General features: G+C 34.5%; 2 long non-coding RNA genes across 2 annotated transcripts in view; both read left to right on the top strand.

Annotated features, from left to right (window-relative positions):
* The window catches only part of LOC118749534, a 130,505-nt gene extending 126,666 nt beyond the window's left edge, over positions 1-3,839 (top strand). Inside the window, exon 4 of the long non-coding RNA XR_004994240.1 lies at positions 3,740-3,839. This is a non-coding gene — a long non-coding RNA (uncharacterized LOC118749534). The remainder of the gene's footprint in view (positions 1-3,739) is intronic.
* Positions 3,840-9,256: 5,417 nt separating this feature from the next.
* On the top strand, positions 9,257-10,052 carry LOC118749531. Its single transcript, XR_004994237.1, has 3 exons — positions 9,257-9,363; positions 9,428-9,749; positions 9,824-10,052. It is a non-coding gene; the product is annotated as an uncharacterized LOC118749531 (long non-coding RNA).
* Positions 10,053-10,490: the final 438 nt, after the last annotated feature.

Genomic DNA, 10,490 nt, shown 5'->3' on the forward strand with positions numbered 1-10,490 from the left:
GAAACTAGTCGAGTTATCGAATTTTACTGAGTTAACGGATCCTAGTACATTTTAAATTCATAGAATTATTGATATGTATTAAACTATTGAAATTTATCGACAAACTGGAATTTATGGCATCTATTCCAAGTCCTGCGAAAGTCCTCCAAAGACTTTCAAAGTTAAAAAAAATTTAGTCACGTTGTGTTTTTTAAGTGAGCACATTAATGAGTAATGCCACTATTTCAGTCTTTTCATGATTACTAATTTATTATTTATAAAGGTAATCATAATTTTTTACCATTGAACAAAAAATCGGAAATAATCAAAAATAGTTAGAAAAACCTTTTAAATTATTGTTTTAATTATTTTCAATTATTTCTCGATTTTTTCGCTCTTGTTAAGTAAAAAAATTATAATAATCAATATATGTACTTAGAAAAATTGTTGTATTAGTTTTTGACTATTTTTGATTATTTTAATAACTTATTTTTGAGCTCTAGGCAATATATTAAATAAAATAAATATAACATTTTTCCTGCTTTATTTATTTTTATTTTTAATTGTGTCGATATTCCGTCCTCAATCTGAAGACAGCTTCAGCTCCGGTCGACCGGGCAAAGATAATAGTTAATAAATTATCACTAATAAACATGAAAGCCTATCTAATTTTTATAATATCAGCAAGGGGAAAATAACTTCACGGAAAAACGCCACAAATATAAACACTTAACATATTTGCAGTCAGGACGACAGATGCTCCTGCATTGCTCTTCGTTTGTATATTTTCAGGAGGGTGGTGAAGTGATAAAGTTTGCACTTATACATAAATACGATACGGTACATGCATATTGGCACATTTTCGCATGTTATAAATACTTTGTATTTGGGTGTGGGTGTGTGTTTCTGGTCGCTCTGTCAGGAACTTTCGCATAATAAAGCAATTCACCAGCGCACTGACTACTTCGCTTTTACAATGAATATGTTGGGTATGTGTGTGTGTGTGTGTGGGAGCTTCCCACACCTACACATATTTAGTTTGTTGCACATCAATCGCTCCATGCAAGTTGCATTTATTGCTCGAAATTTGCATTTCCCTCATTTTCTCTCGCATTCACATATGTACATAACATAAGCAGATGCTATTCGCATGCATTGTTGTCACAACTTCAGCGAGTTAAGCGCATAGCGTATGCAGGAATGTGTGTTGCGTATACGCCACGTAGTCTACTTTACTTCCTTTGTTGGCAGCAAAGTGAAAATTGGGAAATTGCAAACTCTTCATTTGCTGTACAAAGGCATTTGCCATGGTATATTTTGCGATGGTTTATTGTAATAAAATCGGATGAAAAGCTTGATTAAATATTTTCTTAAAAGGCGTGTAAGTTTGTGGTTGTGTGTAGCCAGTTTCAGCCACCGGATATCACTTCTTTTGGTAACAATATATTGCTATTGCAAAAATCATATTTTGCGTGAAGAATAAGAAAAAAGCTATTCTTCTAACCTCGATTCAGTTTCAATTCACCAAATATTTCATACCAAGGACAGATGAGACTTACAGCACTTAATTCTTTGATTGAACTTGTTGTTGTCTTTGTGGACGTTGTCCATATATTAGTATCGATTCGAAGTCTATAAAAAAGCGATTGAGATAAACTTCACGTGTTAGATTTGAACTGAGCTAAAGGTAATGCCCAGCGTCCTTCTTCACAGCTGTATGAGCCCTTTTTTTGTAGAAATTATTCTTATTAAGAACGGTTTTTTTTCGGAACTCAACACACATAACATTACAAACTCAGGGCTATGGTTCTATTCTCATTTTTCTTTTAATCTATTTAAAATTTAGTTTCTGTCCCAAAGGTTTCCAACAATCTGACTTGTTAAATGTACATATTGATGGTCCTTTCAATAACGACACAATTCAAAATCAATAAAACAAATACTGTTACTACTGTTAAGGTGCTCACGTCTCTAAACCTCGTCGAATCCATGTCTAATCTTTTGTACTTACTTTCACTTACATCACTTACATCAGAATAACCACACTCAGAGGTGTTACACGTTTGATCACCTAATCATTGTGTATCTGCTGCTTACTGGTATACCAACGCTGCTTTTACAACACAGCGTGCCAAAGCTTTCAAAAGCTCTCAGTATAAATGAAAGCTTTCGCTGGCCTAGTCTGTTTTACCACCACTCTTTACTTACTTAAATAAATAGCTTATTGAAACTGAAAATAATTTAAATGAGAATTAAATAAAAAATTAAATTAAAGCTAATTTCCACTTAAATGAATCTGGTGAAACTGGCTGTAAATAAATGTTGTTAAACCGGTTTTTTTTTTAGTTTTTGGTTTTTGGCTTTTTACGTTTTTCAAGCAAACACAATTTCAACACAACACAGGAACAACAATTTCATTACAAATAGAAAACGCTTGGAAAAATGTAATTTTGTTGCCAACCACCAACCCAGTCGCTTTCGTTTTTCATGTTTTTTGAGAGGATTTGTGTATTCTATAAATTCTCAATGGCTTTGTTGAACTTGTACCTGTATTTATTTTTATCTATTTAAAATAAATATAATAACAGGACGTTGGCAAATACCTGCATTTTTCCCATTCATTTGTTTGTAACTACCGAATAAATCAAGCTCACGTATTTCATTTAAAATGCTCTTTAACTGCCAACTCAATTCTTTTGGATACCTTTCAACTCAGCTACAACACTTTTCACCGTACGGCACAGAATTCGATTTAAAAGTTCTTCATTTCGTTTTGTTGCTACCAGAATCTAACTGGTAAATGCAGCAACTCACCTTTCCTTGAGCCTTTATGGAAGCTTCAAGATGCAATCAGGAAAGAAAAGCATTAATTGTACAACGAAACTGCGGAATACACTGGCATACGCACATAAATATGTATATGCAGACATATGTACGACTATGGCACTACTTTTGGTACATATTTGGAGCCAATTTCGTTTGGCCGCATCAGCCAGCGGCAGACAATAGATAGCGTTGGAATTGAAAATTTAGGCAAGCTGCTGTTGGTGGTCCGCAGAAGCCTTTGCTGTAATGCGCTTAAAATCCAAGAGGCACCACTAACAACAATACGATATGCTGTAAAAACATTTAATGTCAGCTACACAAAAAAAAATAAAAAATAGAGCGCAAATTTTCTAGATTTTCGCTTACACTCGAATTATTGAGCTCCACTGGGCAAAAAAATATACTATTTTATGAATTAGCTATGCATAAAACATATTTTGGTTTCATGTACTTACGTATGTATAGAGTTTATTATTTAGCGTTTCTTATAACAGTTTAGTTTTATTTTCGCATATTAGTGGCCAGTGCTTAGCGAGTGTAATGGTTATTCATAATTACTACTCTTATAAATCTATACTTATGTATAATAAAATTGTAACTGTTCGATGTCTATCGGAAAGTATCTTATGGATATAGAGTCTCCCGCTATCCCTGGACTTATTTTAACTCTCTTTAAAAACGATTCGCTTCGATTCACCATTAAAAAATGGTATCAAATTTGAATTCTCTTTCATTAAATAACCATTATCCGACATCAAATTCATAACCAAATATTTGGACGATACCTCTGCTAAAACTAAACACAATGACGCGAATATCATTCTAAGGATTTTTAATAAGTATCACAGCAAACTTCAATTAACGATGGAACAATTAAATAAAGTATGCCAATATTATTCAATTTATTTAATAAACGTTATTTTTTTCTTTTCAGCTTGATTTTCAGCTGCAACACCATCCCATAGGGGGCATTAATGCCAGTCTCAATGGCACTGCAGGATTCATACTGCTCTCCGATTCTGGATAAAAGGCCTCGCTAGGTAAGTTTAATATGTAATGCCACCAAAAAAAAACAGACGAAAGAGTTTCAAATCAAACTTTTCGATTTTCAAATGTATTTGAACCTAATCGTCCTCAAATTAAGTACTAGTATTTCCAGGCAATTGCTTCAGCTATGGGAAAATGTACGCGCCTTCCAAATGAATATGACCAGTTCCTAATTTTTAAAACTGATTCTTAAATAGTAGATAACTGAACAGATTTCAAAAATAAATTTATAAACAAAAACCTTTGCCATATCTTATATACCTTATTTTCATCACTTTTTGTAATGGCAAAGGATATGACAGCACATGTTTTTCTTGGAATTAATATTTGCAATGAAATAACAAAATTAATTCTCACATTAATGCCACGAGCAGCTGTTGCTGTCATTGTCGCCATTAATAGCGCATCAAGTTGGTTTCTTAGCAAAGGTTTGGAGAATTTTCATTTTTATCTCAAATTAATGATGTAAGAAACTTACTAAGAACCAAAGCTGTTTTTAGTCCAAGCGGCAAAAGCAAGTCGCACAAAGAGAAATTTTTGCATCACAATCAATTTCGCATTTGCACACGAGCAACGAAGCACGTCGTCTGAATTTATTAAAAGAAAAATCTAAAATTGACTACTTTCTCGAAAAAGAGTGAAAATTCTGCTGTTGCCTACGTGACATGAAAATCCCGAATGTTAAGGGAAGCATTCGTGCCGACCGCGTTGCGTAGCAAGCCAAACAGTCTGTCCCATCCACGCAGCAGGGTCTTAGGGCAAATTAAACTGCCGGCATCACAAGCAAAGTTGTCACAAATTTATGATAAATGTAGCATTGAATTCAATTTAAGAGCCTCAAGCTGAATGCGAAAGTGAAAATGAAACGAAAGCAGAGAGAGCAGGCCGAAATCACACAATAAACAGCGTTACTAAAAAATAGTAGAGCGAAAAAGAAAGAATCTATTACGAGCTTTTGACGATGCGTCGTCAACGAATGGCAACGCCATAAAATGCCATAACTTGTAATCAATGTTAACAACAGCAACGTAGTTCGCACAGCAGCAACAAAAAAAAAAAATAGTGCATAACAATCGCTGACAGCCCCACAAACCGCGAAACTGGCAAAGTAATTCAAAACAGTAGCAGCAAAGGGTGCGCTTTAAAAGAAATCCAACAGCTTGTGCTTAACCCAAATAGAAGCTCAAAGCCCCACGCACACAGTCACACATGCGAGCGCGCGTAAATACAGCGAAAGCTGTAATCTTGACCAACACAACACCAACGGCTAAATTCGAAGCAAAACCACAAATATTTAAATACTTTTGATTGAAGTATGCAGCTGGCGCATAGTGTAAGGTTTAGGCCATCTAGCTGCTTTTAATTCTGTAATTCGAGAAAACTATTGAAGATACATGTATTAATGAAATTCTCCATAAGGTGCGGTATAAGATAGGTGAAGCTGTTTACAAAAACCTATTATATATTTACGTAACAATAATTTTTAAAAAGGCATAGGCTGAAATATTTAATTAACTACAAACGCTAAAATACCAAAATTGATATTTAGAATTTCCTTATTGCAAGGAATTATAAATTGAAAGAAATGGACTCAAAAATTATTATTATTTTTTTTATTATGGGCGTGGCAAAGATCGATAAAAAAGTCAAGTTGGGTCAACAAAATTCCGTTATGAGTTCAACATTTCTTGCTCTATTTACAAAAATAGGGTAATAAATCAAGCTTTCTCTTTTCAAAAGCGAAAATACAAAAATGTGGCTCGGTCGAGAAATAAAATTCCTAATAAGCCTCAAAAAAGGAAATTTCATCAAAACCAGCACTTTCCTACAGCTAAAGTTGTATTGCTTAAAGTCCAAGTGGAATGGCAAATAAACTGAGCTACAAACTTTATCGGATCATCGCTGATAACGCGTTTGCGGGTCTAATGAAATTAATAAATTGCTAAAATTTAATTTAAGTTAACACCGTTTTATTTTAACAGGAAATACTCAGTCCTAGTTTACTAAAATCCCAAAAATGTATATTCATTAAAAATCATTGCGTGCGTTTGACAACATCTATGTCACACAAAAAGTTCTACAATCTTTACAATCGTTAAGATCTCCTTATTTTAAGAAATTTTTCTACCATTTAAATATAAACAAAAAAAAATATGTTGTAGCATCAAAATCGCATTGCCAATGCATCTTGTAAAAATATCAAAAACAAGCAGAAAAAGCAAATTTAAAAACTTATAAAATACGTACAAGCGAAACTTCTCCTCAACAATAGACTTCTGCTTTATTTATGGTTAGATGCATATATTTTTGCTCTTAGAAACTCGCAACGCCGTCAAGAGCGCACGAATACCTTTCACACTAATGCATGAAAGAATAACAAAAGCGAGAAAACATAAAAGCTGAACGCAAAATAACTGTCTACAAAGTATTTTGTTTTCTTTCTAAGTTCAAAGTACATCTTAGGCGACATAAAAAATTTACATAGCAAATGCAATGGGGTGCGAATTCGCCACACATACACACCAACGCGCAAACGAGGCTAAGTGAAAAGCGAAGCAACAGCAGGTGCACACACACAACAGCAAATGACATTGTCGTATACCTTTGGTAACATCTTGCGCGCGGGACGGTGTGAATTTGCTAATACGCTCCGCACTTTGCAAATCGCACTTCGCACTTTACAATCTTCATAAAAAAGCGAAAACATACCAAAAAGTCCTATAAATTTCTTTTCTTCCATGAAAAAAAAATTAAGCAAATTTTTCTTCTCTAAAAGAACATACCTGAAAACCTGCCGCAATATACTTTGCAATTCGCCAAGTCTTTTTCACATTAATCATAAACCCTCTTCTTCTCCGCCCACCTGCTTCCAATCTAATCGACGCATAAAATTTTCGAACACTGCTGAAAGTACTAAAAATAGGTTCCGCACAACCAACAAATTTCCCAAATTATGATTGATATCTTTGTGGGTTTAAATGCCAATATAAATATAACAGCCTACAATAAAACAATATAATAACTATAAAAAATATTGTTGTATACATACATACATATTTAGTAGGTACGCATGAACATAGTAAGTGTGCATACCACACACGCATGAAGCCGTAGCCTGACTGCTGATGGCGGATGATGACAGTGATCCTATGACACGCTGCCGGTTTGACGCAGTGCATTTAGGTTCAACGCAGAGAATTGTGTTTATCCAACACTGACGAGAAAGTGTGTGGCACAATAAAACAGTAGTACAACACAATAACAGCCAATAAAATATACATCCCAACAGCACATAAAACGAACCAACAAAAGGAACCGGGAAATGCTCTTTCAAACACCAAAATTCCTACCTAACTTCCTACACACGCTGTAAACATATTTGTCTCAAAGTGGCACTTTTGACGAAATGGCAATGCTGCGAACAAAACTGTATGACCTACCGCAACTACGGACGGCCAGCTTGGCGAATGTCAAATTTCTTCAAAATGCCGCCCATAAATGAAAAATAAAAGTTTTTACAATTATATTTTGAAGCAGCCGAAACTGATGTACTTTTTCTTGAAGTATTCGAGAGCAACTTAAAAAATATGTTTCGCAGCTTTGACTTTGCAATAATTACCACCTTTATCAGAAGAAAGGTTTCATTGACAGAATTTACTTTTAAGTATTTTTAGCGCTTTTAACTAATAAAATAATGTTTGCTTTTACCAGTATGCAGAGATTTTTCCCCTTTCCATCAGTATCAAAAAGTTATTTTGACTGAAAAGTGGAGTTAGCAGATTCTTCTGCGGTGACGACAATATACATACATAATGAAAACTCGTACTCTATTTCTATTTCTAAAATATGGTCACTGTATGTACATATCGCACTCCATCTTCAAAAGAAGCACAACTCAAAATTCAGAAACGAAAATACATATAATTGCTTTGGATTGTACAGATTCAACGCAATTAATAAATAAACAGATATAAAAGTAATTGTCTATTTAGAGAATTTAATCATGAAGGAAAAAATTGTTTCGTTAATTGGATAAAAATCTACCTAAATTTTGAGTTACGCCCCTTTTGAAGAACGTATGCGATATATAGCCCATGCAAATATTGCCCATACGCCCCCACTCACCGATACGCCAACACTAAAAAGTATGTATTTAGTAGTAATTATAGAATGGTATAAACAACTATAAACAGTCACAACTAAACAACAACAATAACAACTAGGAAATAAATGCAATACCTACAAATAAAAAAGAAGTATACATACATATATTGTTGCATGTTTGCCATTAAACACAATGCTCACATTGAGCCCCAACAAAAAATGTACTTATGTACTTAAATCCTTAAAACAAATACAAACAAAGCACATAAAAAGCCAAAACAAAGTGAGTAAACCACATTTAAAAGGAAAATATGCTACAAAGTAAAAATATAGCAAGGAACAATAAATATGTACTCAAAATCTAACCAAAAACACAACAACAAATACAGCAAGAACGTGTATGTGCTGCCAGAAACGAAAATATTTTTTTTATGGGGTGCAAATTCCCACTTTCCGCATGCCATTTGGTAATTTAACAGATCCACATCACAACAGGCAACAGGCCAAACAGTATTGTCTAAAATGTGCTGCCTACTTCTCGGCCACCCGAACAGGGGTGACTTGCTACTTTGGTTTGTCGAGCTAAGCACCACATAGTGTGAAAGACAAAATGTTATTGGTAGTCTGCACAGCAACACAAGTGTGCCCTTACAACGAGCGATTTACAATTTAAATAGATGCACAAAAAAAAAAAGAAAAGTGTAGTGATAACTACCGGATATAATTAAACAGTAAATATTTTCCAAGTTCTGATTTTCATCACTCAGGCCTCTTCCATAGGATACTTAGTCTAGAAATGCTATTAGAAAAGACTCATCATTTACTACAAAACCTTGAAACCATAAACTGATCTCAGGTCTACAAGGCCTATGTGGATGTATCCAGAGTTTTTGGGAGATGAGCGTTTTAGTTAAGTCTCTAGCCGAGTAAGGTAATTCACTTAGTCACAGAGTCCTCGTACCTTCCTACCTACCTTAACAAATTAAAACAGGAAAAAGTGTTATAGCGACTAATTGAAAAAACGTTCAAGTAGTCTTGTCACTTGGTTCTACAATTACGGCTTCAGTTTGGGTATTTTCAGTTTATCAAGTTTCGCTAAATATTCATACCAGGTGCAGAGAGATATTGAACTTGGCATTGCCATTGTGTTCAGTGGTGCTCTTGCTTTTGTTTGTCCAGCCAAAGCAGGCGATTGAATTCATCTTTTTTCTTAATTATCATGTCTACGTAAAAATCGAATCTCAGTCAGAAGAAACTTTTTGGTTCCTATCCATGTTATAATTTTGTTTCCTTTGCAGATGGAAGCGATAGTATGCGCCATGTAGATGGACTGTGGGAAGAATAAAAAGGCCCAGCCGGTCCGCATGCAGAAAGGTCTTCTCAACAGTATCCCACCTACATTTATGGGTAGGCTTTTGTTGCTCACATCACCACTCGCATGTAAAATTTTGATTAACTTTTCTTTTTCCAGGCTTTGAACTTGTCGAGTAGCTGATATACATACATAGCGAAGCAGCTTCTTATCCGATCATGATAATATGAACACATGTTCAAAAGGCATTTTCTGAGTATGACTTCTTTTTCCAACTTTCCAACGGTATTACCCTCGAAAGCATAGGTCAAGGAAGACACCTCTTTTTGAAAGCTTAGTAACAGCTTTGTCGATTCGTCCAAGGAGCAACGTAACAGGAGTTCTTCTGTTTATATTTCAACGAAAATATAAGTTTCCGGACAGCACTCAAGCGGTTGCAGCATTCAGCGCACTTGCAGGTTTATCGCAACGAATTTTACGAGTAAGCTTCAGTGAGGTACCAAAAGTCTTTCTGTGCATTTTGGTGATTTAAAATTTCTATTATCTCTTTCGCAGGGGGTTTCTGAAGCCTGCCGCATTGTGCGTGTAGTTATATACAGACACCTTTATAGTCTCTGTTCAAAGAAGCAAAAACACTGGTGCAACACTGCGTGAGTGCGGGCACAGAAACAAATAAAAACAAAAGGTCAAGAAAAAATTTTAATATACATACATATAAGTATAATGAATATTGATTGACTGATTGGATTAAAGAAAAAAATAAAGCGAAACACCGAAACAGAAAAATATAACTAATTAAAATCCCTAATTTAATAAACTATGTATTATGGTAAGTAAATGAATATATACATGAACAAGTCCTTTCCTCTCGAAGCTGTCTTTATTAATTGATTCAGGAGTACCATGCTTAAAACTGTGTTAACGAAAATGGGTTAGCAAACTACTAGACGTAAAGCAAAATCAATAATAAATTACTATAATGCAAGAATGAAATAAGTACATAATAACGAAAATGACGGTGTTTAGTTTGAAAGATCAGACAATTTAATAGAAAAGCATAGAAAAGGAGGAGATATGTGAGACGGGAAGTAGTAGAAGAAGTGTGGGTTATATTGGTAGTGGCATTGTTGGAATGTGACTATGTTATGCCAATGAAAATACATACATAACATCGCCTGTATACAATATTGTCGTGTATTTATTACTTGCGGCACGTTTTCGG

The sequence above is a fragment of the Rhagoletis pomonella genome, unplaced genomic scaffold (assembly GCF_013731165.1).
Source record: "Rhagoletis pomonella isolate Grant_MI unplaced genomic scaffold, Rhpom_1.0 Rhpom_scaffold_00018, whole genome shotgun sequence".
NCBI classification, from domain to species: domain Eukaryota; kingdom Metazoa; phylum Arthropoda; class Insecta; order Diptera; family Tephritidae; genus Rhagoletis; species Rhagoletis pomonella.